The following is a 10,596-nucleotide window of genomic DNA, read 5'->3' on the forward strand; positions in this document are numbered from 1 at the left end:
CCAGTTGTCTATTCAGCTCTTGGGGTTTTGTCCACTTCCTTCTTACTTGTACACTGAAATATACTCATATTTATGACAGCGGTCTTCCCTCCACCTCCCTTGCAAGCAGGACTTTCCCATTCCAGTGGTTCCCTGGTGCCCTCATTCTGGGAGTCCTCTGTTAAATTTGTTTTTATCAATACAAGGGGAATATCATAGCAATAGAGTGCAGTAATTTTCATACCCTGGTTCTGCAATCCTGTGACAATCAGAGCTGGTAAAATCTTGCTCAGCAGAGTTTGCCAGAGGAGTAACATTTATATGTGTCCCATTTCCATTGAGATCAATTTGGGCTTCGCTACTGATGCTTGAAATGCTTCTGGTTTTGTACTTTCTCGCCTGTTAAAGTTGAATAGCCAGAATTGTCCTAGCATTAAATATGATGTTCCTTTTAACTGGGTCTCACCAGCACAATATTGTTTGGACTGAAATTGGTACTGAATAGAAATGACCAAATAAAGCTAGTTAACCATTCAGGTGAGGCTTTTGTTCTCATGTGGGGAGTGTAATGAATACAGCCATTTATTTATTTATTTATTTTAATAGCTTACTCACAACTGGAAATACTTAAAAAGAAATCATAACGTGGTGGCTACTAATAAACTTATTTTACACATCCTGAGTATCAAGAGAAACTCATCTGTTGTTAGTCAACTGTACCAAAACCAGTAAACCATTTCTTTTCTCAAACACAGCAGTGAAATCTCTTTTTCTACCTCTAGCAGAAAATAAAATTGCAATCTTCTGAAATCTTTCTGCAGTCTATATCCTACCCTGCAGAGGTACATTTACCTCCCTGCATCAATGAGGCACAATGAACTTGGCAGAGAATTTGTCCCCAAGGAGTGGCTGGTGGTCTTCCTATAATTCTCACTCCTTGGGCTTCCTGAAGGGAAAGGGGTAATTTATATGATCTGTTGTTTAATCTGAACCTTTTATTTATTTTTTTTTTTAAATGGGAGAGATGTAAGGTCTTGTGACTTAACTTCAGCAAGGAAATTTTGATTGTCTCACTTTCACAAGGGTGGTGTAGCCACCTCAAGATTTAAGAAGCTATGACCCTGAAAAATTAGGAGTCTGGCTTAAAAATCATGTGCATCTTTTAAAAAGCAACAGAAAGATCTTTGGAAAGGTGGTGATATCGTGATTCCAGGAACTGAGTCTTAGTAACTGTAGAACAGTAACTTAGTAACTTAGAACAGTAACTGAGACTTACGGAAACCTATGACAGATGTTCTGAGACTTGCAATAAATTGGTAAAACATTGGTAGAATTCTTACCAGCTGAAAGAAACATTCTTCATTGTCTACCATTAAACATCCAAAGACAATGCATTTTACAAACACGCAGCACTTGTAGAAGTAATATTTTTGTGTTCAGACTTGCTTACTTCCCTGGTACTGCTGAAACTGTTAAGAGTCATAATTAAGCTTGGCTTTCCAGAGGACAGACTTTGGGCCTGTTTAGGAGCCTGGCTGACAGAGTCCCTCGGGAAGCAGCTGTGAAGGGCGAAGGAGTCCAGGAAGGCTGGGCGCTCTTCCGGAAGGAAATCTTAAAGGCGCAGGAGCAGGCGGTCCCCATGTGCCAAAGGACAAGCCAGCCGTGAAGAGCAGCACCCTGGCCGAACAGAGAGCTTTGGCTGGAACTCAGGGAAAAAAGGAGAGTTAGTGACCTTTGGAAGAAGGGGCCGGCAACTCAGGATGACTATAAGGGTGTCATGAGGTTATGCAGGGAGAAAATTAGAAGGGCCAAAGTCCAATTACAATGCAATCTGGCTACTGCCATGAAAGACAATAAAAAATGTTTCTACAAATACATTAGCAACAACAGACGGGCTAAGGAGAATCTTCATCCTTTATTGGAGGGGGGGGGGAAGGGGGGGAAACATAGTGACAAAGGATAAGGAAAAGGCCAAGGTTTGTTAATGCCTTCTTAACTTCAGTCTTTAACAGTAAGACCAGTTGTTCCATGAGTACCCAGCCTCTTGAAGGGGAGACCAGGGCAGGGAGCAGAATGAAGCTCCCATAATCCAAGGGGAAAATGATCAGTGACCTGCTATACCACTTAGATAAGCACATGGATCCACCTAAGGGTACTGGGGGAGCTGGCAGAAGTGCTCACCGAGGCACTTTCAATCACTTACCAGCAATCCTGGCTAACCGGGGAGGTCCCAGTTGACTGGAAGTTAGCAAGTGTGGTGGCCATCTACAAGAAAGGCTGGAAGGAGGATCCAGTGAGCTACAGGCCGGTCAGCCTGACCTTGGTGCTGGGGAAGGCTATGGAGCAGGTCATCCTGAGCGCCATCATATGCAGCATTTACAGGACTACTAGGTGATTTCCTCCTACGACAAGGTACCCCACTTAGTGGATAAGGGAAAGGCCGTGCATGTTGTTTACCAGGACTTTTGTAAAGCCTTTGTCACAATTTCCTGCAGCATTCTGGCAGTAAAAAGAGTGCTGGATAAAAATTTGTCTGGATGTCTGGGTCTAAAGAGCTGTGGTGAATGGACTTAAATCCAGGTGGTTGCTGGTCACAAGTGGTGTTCCCCAGGGCATTTTATTGGGGACAGTCCTGTTTAATATCTTTATCAATGAATTGGATGAGGAGATTGAGTGCATCCTCAGTAAGTTTGCATGTGACACTAAGCTGTGGAGGAGTGTTGATCTGCTTGAGGGCAGGAAGGCTCTGCAGAGGGGTCTGGACAGGCTGGATCCATCAGCCAGGGCCAATTGCATGAGGTTCAACAAGGCTCAGTGCACTTGAGTCCTGCGTGTGAGTCACAACAACCCTATGCAATGCTATGGGCTTGGGGCAGAGTGGCTGGGAAGCTGCTTCCTGGAAAAGGTCCTGGGGGTGCTGGTCAACAGCCGGCTGAACATGAGCCAGCACAGTGCCCAGGTGGCCAAGGAGGCCAATGACAACCTGGCTCATATCAGAAGCAGTGTGGCCAGCGGGACCAGGGCAGTGACCGTCCCCCTGCACGGGGCACTGGTGAGGCCACCCCTGGAATCCTGTGTTCAGGTTTGGGGCCCTCGCTGCAGGAGGGACACTGAGGGGCTGGAGCGTGTCCAGAGACGGGCAGCGGGGCTGGGGAAGGGGCTGGGGCACAAGTGTTGTGAGGGGCGGCTGAGGGAGCCGGGGTGTTTAGCCTGGAGAAAAGGAGCCTGGGGGGGCTTATCGCTCTCTGCGACTGCCTGACAGGAGGCTGTAGGCGGGTGGGGGTCGGTCTCTCTCCCAAGTAACAAGCAACAGGACAAGAGGAAACAGCTTAAATTGTACCAGTGGAGGTTTAGACTGGATATTAAGGAAAAATGTCTTCCCTGACAGGGTTGTCAAACATTGGAACAGGCTGTCCAGGGAAGTGGTTGAGTCACCATCCCTGCAGGTGTTTAAAAGACAGGTAAATGTAGCAGTTGGGGGCAATGTGGTTTCATGGTGGACTTGGCAGTCCTGGGTTAACAGCTGGACTTGGTGATCTCAAAGGTCTTTTCCAATCTAAATGATCCTATAAGCTGTCATACCTAGTTTAAAAATACAGTTACCAATTCTTTTTCTAAGCTATTTTTGAGGTAAATAGGTAATATGTTTGGAACTGGGCCAGAGGTTAATAACACGTGTTTTAAATGACAGCCAAAAACTGTAGAACAAAAGGGGAGAATTTTTTTAGGAAAGCATATTTTCCAAGGTATGTGTGGTGATACAGCACTGGAGCCTTTCACCGTAATATAACTTTGAAAAACTTAACTCATTCATATCTGAACTGTATATAATTAACTTTTTAGGCAGGAAGGGTTGTTTGAGATTGTTTCAAGCTATGTGTAGAATGTAGAAAGCATTTAATTTTCATTTTTTAATTATGCTGGTGGATAATAAACCAAGTGAATGTGGGGTGTGACTTAAGAGAATGTGTATTTATACATTATTATTATTACTACTAATGCATTCTGAAACTGAAAAGAAAATTGCTATATATAAAAATATATAATAATAGGAGGTATTCACATTTTTGAAGGGAACAGTCTATTAAAAGTATTTGTCTGTTCTGTAGGACTTGTTCGGTGACGTAAATCAACATTTTCCAGAGTGAATGCAGATTAGTGGTATTATATTGTCTGCTTGAAGTTGGTATCTGATAACACTGCATGATGGATTAATCACAGTGGGTAGAGCATTTTTTGAAAAGGATTATTTGAGTGTCTTTCAGTGAGCTGCCAGTTTGTAAAGGTGATTGCAATGAACTACCAGGTTACAGCCTGTCTTGAATAATTGAAGCACCTCATCAGGTGCCCAGGAAGCATATTTTTTCCTTATCACAGGGCTTGGGTTGTAGGCTTTGTGTTACTTAATAGACACAGTGTGGGAATATTAATATGGCAGAAGAATACATAATATTAAAGGAGGTTTTAGATTGTTGAATACTGCTTGCTAACATTTAAAGGGGCATTTTTAATTCTGCAAATTATATGCTTGCCTATGTTAACTAGTCATCTTTTAATACCTCTAAATTAGAACAGTGTATTTTGCTCTATTTAGTAATGGATGCATTGCTGTAGAAAAGTTAACATTCTTAGATTTATTTCAATGTATTTCTGCTTGTAAATGAAATTACCCTGACAAATTGTGGCAATTTTTTCCTGTTCACATATATATATAAAACTATGCTTTACCTGTGGAGTGATGAATCTTACCTGTGCTAACACTGAAACACCAAACATAGGTGGTAATGTTTCTAGTATAGTCAAAAGCACAACCTGAGCACATGCATACATGATTGAGCAAGTCTCAGTCTAAGTCATTTGCCAGTACTGGTGAAGTTGTAAAAAATCAGGATTATAGGCAAGTTGTACAGCTTGTGCCATGTTTAATGCTCACAGGACTTTGCTGCTGCTATTGGTGCCACAGCTAGCTCAGTTAACACAAGCCTGTTGTTAATGCCATTATGGGCTGCAGACCTTTGGTCGCACTGTAGGCATGCCAAGATAGTGGCCATATCATCATGCCTGTTCACTGCCTTCTGGTTCTCCTCCTGGAAAGCCAGCCTTCAGTAGGAGTCTGAGGACACTGAGGTTTTTCTGGGCCAGGTTTAAACAGTCAGGATGTAGGTATGTGGTGGAACTATGGAGGAGTCACTAATGAGGAGCAGGCACTTCACTTTGCTTTCCATTCTTGCAAGTTAGACTCTTAGCCTGTGTGTCACTGAAAGCAGCCTTGTAGGTGTGCAATACAATGGTCTTTTGGTTTTCCTCAGTCACCAACTTTTCCTGTAAGGTTTCTAAGGTATTAGATACATCTTCTGATAAGTGGTGGACAGTGCTAACTTTGCAATTTGGGGGTGAGATGATATGGGTTCAAAATAATGTGATAAACTTTACCTGCTGCTAGCAGTCCTTTCAGGCAAACTCCTCTATTGCGAGTATCTTTTTTTTTAATAGCAAGCAAGAACCGACACCAATATAATCATTTGCCTTTTGAAGTTATTTTAATATTTTTTGTTCCCTAGCATAGTCTTTTGTGTTAATTCTGTGTAACTATAATTTTGTCAGTTTTAGTTGTTTTGTTATTTTTGCATAAAATTTCTGTCTTCAACTTATTTTTATCATAGGATTACTTATAAATGCAGGCAGAAAATAACTGTTTTGAAAAGCATGGTAAGTAGATGGGTGTATGTAGCATCTCTACTCTATAAGGCTTTCAATTGAATTGTTTTAAGTTTGTAAAAATAAGCTTTTAAAAAAATCAAACCGTGAAATTCACACATCCTCCACCACCTCACCCCTCACCCTCCCCCATGTCCCTCGTTGACTGTGGGCGCATTTTATAATGTGTTACTTGAAGAGTTCTTACTTTCTATAGGGGTTGGAGTGGTTTGGTTTTTTTGGTTGGGGTTTTTTTTCTTTCCCCTGCAATGCTATGGCTTTACTTTTCTACTTATTTTTTAACAACGAGGAATTGCTTGGAGTGTCACTTCTAATTTTAACTGTCAGTTTAGTCCTCAACTTGATACAGCTAACTAGTTACAAATTTACTAGTAAATTCCAGTTACAATGTAAGTTACAAATTTGGTGTAGATAGAAACAACTGAAAAATGCAGCAATGTAACTTCAAGTACTGTGTGCTTCCCACACTGCTGTAGAACGTGGTTTTGGTTTTTATGCTTTCTAACTGCAAAAATGTTATGTTTTACTCTATCAGAAAACTTCTCTATGCAATGTGTGCTTCAGATTGCTCGTGAATCTGGAGCTAGTTACCTGAATGATGGTTGCCAGTTTAATATCATAGTGAACTCCTTTACATTAAAAGGAGTTGTGTATAGTTATGTAGGTATGAATATACGGTTAGAAAACACTTGCTCGTGTATTTTGGTATGCCTATCTCTTACTTCAGTTTTAGGCATGAACTCCACAGAAACAGGGTTGTCTTCACTACTTTCATTTGAAACTTGTGAGAGTTACAGTAGAGAGTCATGGATTTAGTAGTACAGTAGTACTTTGGATTTACAACGGCATACTGATGGCAAGGCTTGGCCAGTCATTTGACAAAGTGAAGTGAAAGGGATTCTGCTAGTTCTAGGTTTTGGGGACTCTACTACTTCAGCAGTTTTACTAGGATATTTAAGTTAGATTTATGAAGAATTTCATTTCCTCCTCAAATCAGCGTTTTGAAACAATTTCCTGATCTTGGGGGGTTGTGGGGTGCCTGTAGACTTTGTCAGTATTTCAAGAAAGGTGTAACAGTTCAAGGCCTAGTTGCTGCTTGGCATTTGGATTGATCCAGTAACTTTTTTATAAAACTTACCCAAAATTACCAGTGGTAGGAAGAAAAAAGCCAATATGTTGGACTGTAACACATTACTACAGATCTGATTTTGGTTGTATTTGCTGTGCATAAATACCAGATTATTAGAAGTTACCCTTTTATTAAAATCAAACCTATAAAAAGAAAATAATAGCTAGTCTAAATAAGCTCGTATTATGCACTTAGAAATTTTTGATCTCTATCATACGCATAATGGTTCCCTTGATTACAATTTTGTCATTTCATTTGTAAATAATTTTCTTGCTAGCTTTTTGTATGATAGAGTGCATAGCTATCTAAATGATGAAAAGTCTGCAGTAATAGTAATTCTGAAGGTCTTTTTCTTCACTTTTGTGTCAGGATATTTGAGATTTTGTGCAGCAACATGTACTTTCTTCTCCAGAAGCCTTATGGTCTTTCATCTTTTATTTGTATTTACCTTGTTCTCTCTCACATACAGAAAAAGTAAATGCCTACCCTCTGATCGCTGTACTTTATTGTGTGTTTGAAAACATGTTCAGATTCATTTGAAGTTGCAACACTCTTTCATTCCAGCTTCTGCTGGTATAGGGAGTAGAGTAACTTGTCTCTAAAGAGACTCTTGTGCTGCAGCATCTGCTGTCTTAGAATGCAGAAAGCTTGAAATACTCTGAGCTGTTCTCTCTTATGTTTGCAGTTACTGTTGTACATCAATTGCATTGTGAGACAAAACTTACTAATACAAATTCCTGTTAATTATTTGATAGTTATTCTTTTGCTAACCACTTGCTATCTGTGTTATACGTATGCCTTTCATGTAGAAATCCAAATATCAAGGCTTTAAAGTCTTGGCAACTGTAGCAAACTACATAGAAGCTGTGATTGTTCATTCCTGGCCTTTCCAAATACCTGGCTGGTTTGAAAGCCATGTTGCTTTTCTTCATATACTGACAGGCTTCCACTTACTACAGATACATGTTTTGGAGGAAACGTTAATTCTAGGGAGTTGTCATGCTTGCATGTTTCGTCTATGGGGCATCACTATCATCAGAGGAACCGTTTTTTGTAGAGATGAAAAAGGGAAGAATTGTTAGAGATGATTGACTATTTTTTTGAACAGAGACTGGACAGGATTCTTTCATGTAGTCACAGCTGAGTGTTAAATTGTATCAGATCTTTGTTAACTTTTGAAATAAATGCCTTCTTTTGGTCATACTTTTTCTGAAAGATTGCCAGCTCTCGAAGGAGTTGGGCTGCATTATCCACTTTTCAAGTCAGGGTTATCTGGGAGACTATATGGTGTTGATGTCTTGCTTCAAAATCTAAAGAATCAAAATAGTTATCAGCATCATTGCAGTGCAGAGCTTTTCCTGATTAGTCTGTTATTTGGTTTTTTTGAACTGTTATTGCCAATTTTCCCAAGCTGACTTCAGCTATTGCTCGTAAAGACTTCTTGTATTTTACTTTCCCTTGTAGAACCTCAAAGAATGCCTCACTTGATAGCACCTGAGAATTGCCTCTGGGTTACTATGTATGCTTGACTTGCTGGATTCTATAAATAAAAAAGTTCCTAACGTAGCATTCGTATTTCTCCCCAAACCAATTGCACTATTTCACTACTTTCTTCCTTTTTGCCTTTTTTTTTTTTTTTTTTTTAATACAATCAGCTGTTTTTCAGTCTACAGGACAATACATCCCTTTTAGCCCAGCCCAGCCTGAAAAATATTTCTAAGAATTCAATGTACAAGTAGTTTCTAGATAAATCTGATTGCTTTTTCTTTGTTCATCAAAACCCCTGTCTTGAATTCTGGCGTATTTCAATATAACATCATGTGCTTTTCACACACACACACACACACCCCACTCCTCTGTTTTATTTTAACTTTTTTCACCTTTAGATACTGACTTGTGCTTTGATAACTGGGTTTGGAGTGTTCATTTATTAAGTGGTAGAAGGTGAGAGGGAGGGAATAAATACAGGCTTTCTCAAGGAAATCACGGACTTTCTGGAATATTACCTGTTTGTTATTCACCAGTCTTACTGTATTAAATGTTCACTTTTTTTTGCTCATGAAAGACAATGGTATTACTGGGTAAGTAAAGGGTCTTTTTGAGAGAAAATGCAGGATCGAACTATTCATTTAAAAATGAATGTGAAACTCTTGGCAAGAAGTTTTGAGTTTGATTCTGGCAGGCCAAGTAATAGTATAAATGCAGAGAAAGAGTGGACAAAGAAGACTTGTGTATATTAATCAGGTGTTATGAATGTAAGCCATTTTATGAAGTAATTCATTAAGTATCAAATACGTGGAAGTAAAGTTCAGGCTTTTGGTAGAATTAGTCTACAATATGAAAAAATTTCATCTTTAAGGTCACTTGGTATAAAAAAAGTACCTGAGGAAGGAATGTTAAAATAAGATTTTACATTAATCCCTGCAGAATCTCACTCAAGTAGAGAACGAGCTCTGTGAGATTTATGTTGGGAACCTGCAATGAGGAAGTGTATGGGTGTGTGCTCTAAGGGTTATTCGTTACCAGATGTTAGGGATGAAAATCAGATAATAAAAGTATTAGGGGAAAAAAGATTAATTCTGAGGGAGTGATTGATAGTTTCACTCTTCTGAAAAATGAGTCACACTTACTAAACTGGGAGAGGAGTCTGCATCTTCTCTGCAGAGCATTCACAAAAAATGATAGCGCTAATTCTTATCATATTGCACTCTGCAATAGTGCATATCACTTAATGTCATTCAAATGGCATAGCCAGAGACAACATTCAGAGTTTCAAGTCATGATAAAGTAATCCCTTTTAAATAAAAATGGAAAAGAAATGCCTACTCTACAATTGCACGTTATTTTGTTCACTTGAAGGTACTCTACTCTTTGAATAGAATCTGACATTTGATTCAGCTATATTACTAGGTATGGAAGTTGAAATAAACTGGGCTTGCCTGATTTGCTTAAGAGTGAGGTGGCACCTAAACTTCTGGATATCTACAGTGTGGAGGAAATCCAGCTACCGAGTTCCTTTTTTTCTTAGTTTCCTGTGTGGTCTTTTCTAACAGTTTATTCCTATTATATAGCTCATTGACTTGAAGTAGGATGACACAGATCAGTAATTAAAGAATGCCTATATCCATCTGCCTAGTCACTGTTATGCTTTGTTGTCTTTATATCTACATGTTGTGCTGGCTGTGAACAGCCAAACAGAAGGACTTCCCAGTCAGGTTCCAAATCTTAATGTTTTGTCATCTTTATGTTTCACAGAATTCTGAAGCCTCTGAAGTGGTAATCTTGGAGCGCTGCTGGATTGTGGAGTTCAGGAGTAAAACAGATGTTTCCATAGTTCTCAGTAAGTAAGACATAGCTAATTATGTTCGGTGTGAATTTTTTATTTCTATCAACAAAAATTAAAACAAAAACGCCTAACCACTCAGACATTGGAACTTTTCTAAAAAATTAGCTAAAATATATCCTGTTATCTGTGAGGTGCATATATGTAAATATTGCTTTTCTCTGAATTCATGCCTAAAAAGAGAATCCTAAAAGCTATTGTTTTACTTTTTCTAAAATCAAGTGAAATTCATATATCATCTTCTTCCTCTGACAATAAATACAAGTTTGAGGTTCAGTTTTGTTAGGCATTATGTACAATGTGGGTTTTGTGTTGGTCCATAGCTAATTAATCTTTTTCTTGAATGATTATTTATTGCCAATCTCCATATTAAATGAGGGGGTTTATGTTGGTTTTTTTTCACCTCCTATCAACTTCTCATTAATAA

General features: G+C 39.2%; 1 long non-coding RNA gene across 1 annotated transcript in view; it reads left to right on the plus strand.

Annotated features, from left to right (window-relative positions):
* Nucleotides 1–10,160, plus strand: part of LOC130158832 (uncharacterized) — a 100,144-nt gene extending 89,984 nt beyond the window's left edge. Inside the window, exon 3 of the long non-coding RNA XR_008825500.1 lies at nucleotides 10,082–10,160. This is a non-coding gene — a long non-coding RNA (uncharacterized LOC130158832). The remainder of the gene's footprint in view (nucleotides 1–10,081) is intronic.
* The last annotated feature ends 436 nt before the right edge of the window (nucleotides 10,161–10,596 follow it).

The sequence above is a fragment of the Falco biarmicus genome, chromosome 1, assembly GCF_023638135.1.
Source record: "Falco biarmicus isolate bFalBia1 chromosome 1, bFalBia1.pri, whole genome shotgun sequence".
Lineage (NCBI taxonomy): Eukaryota > Metazoa > Chordata > Aves > Falconiformes > Falconidae > Falco > Falco biarmicus.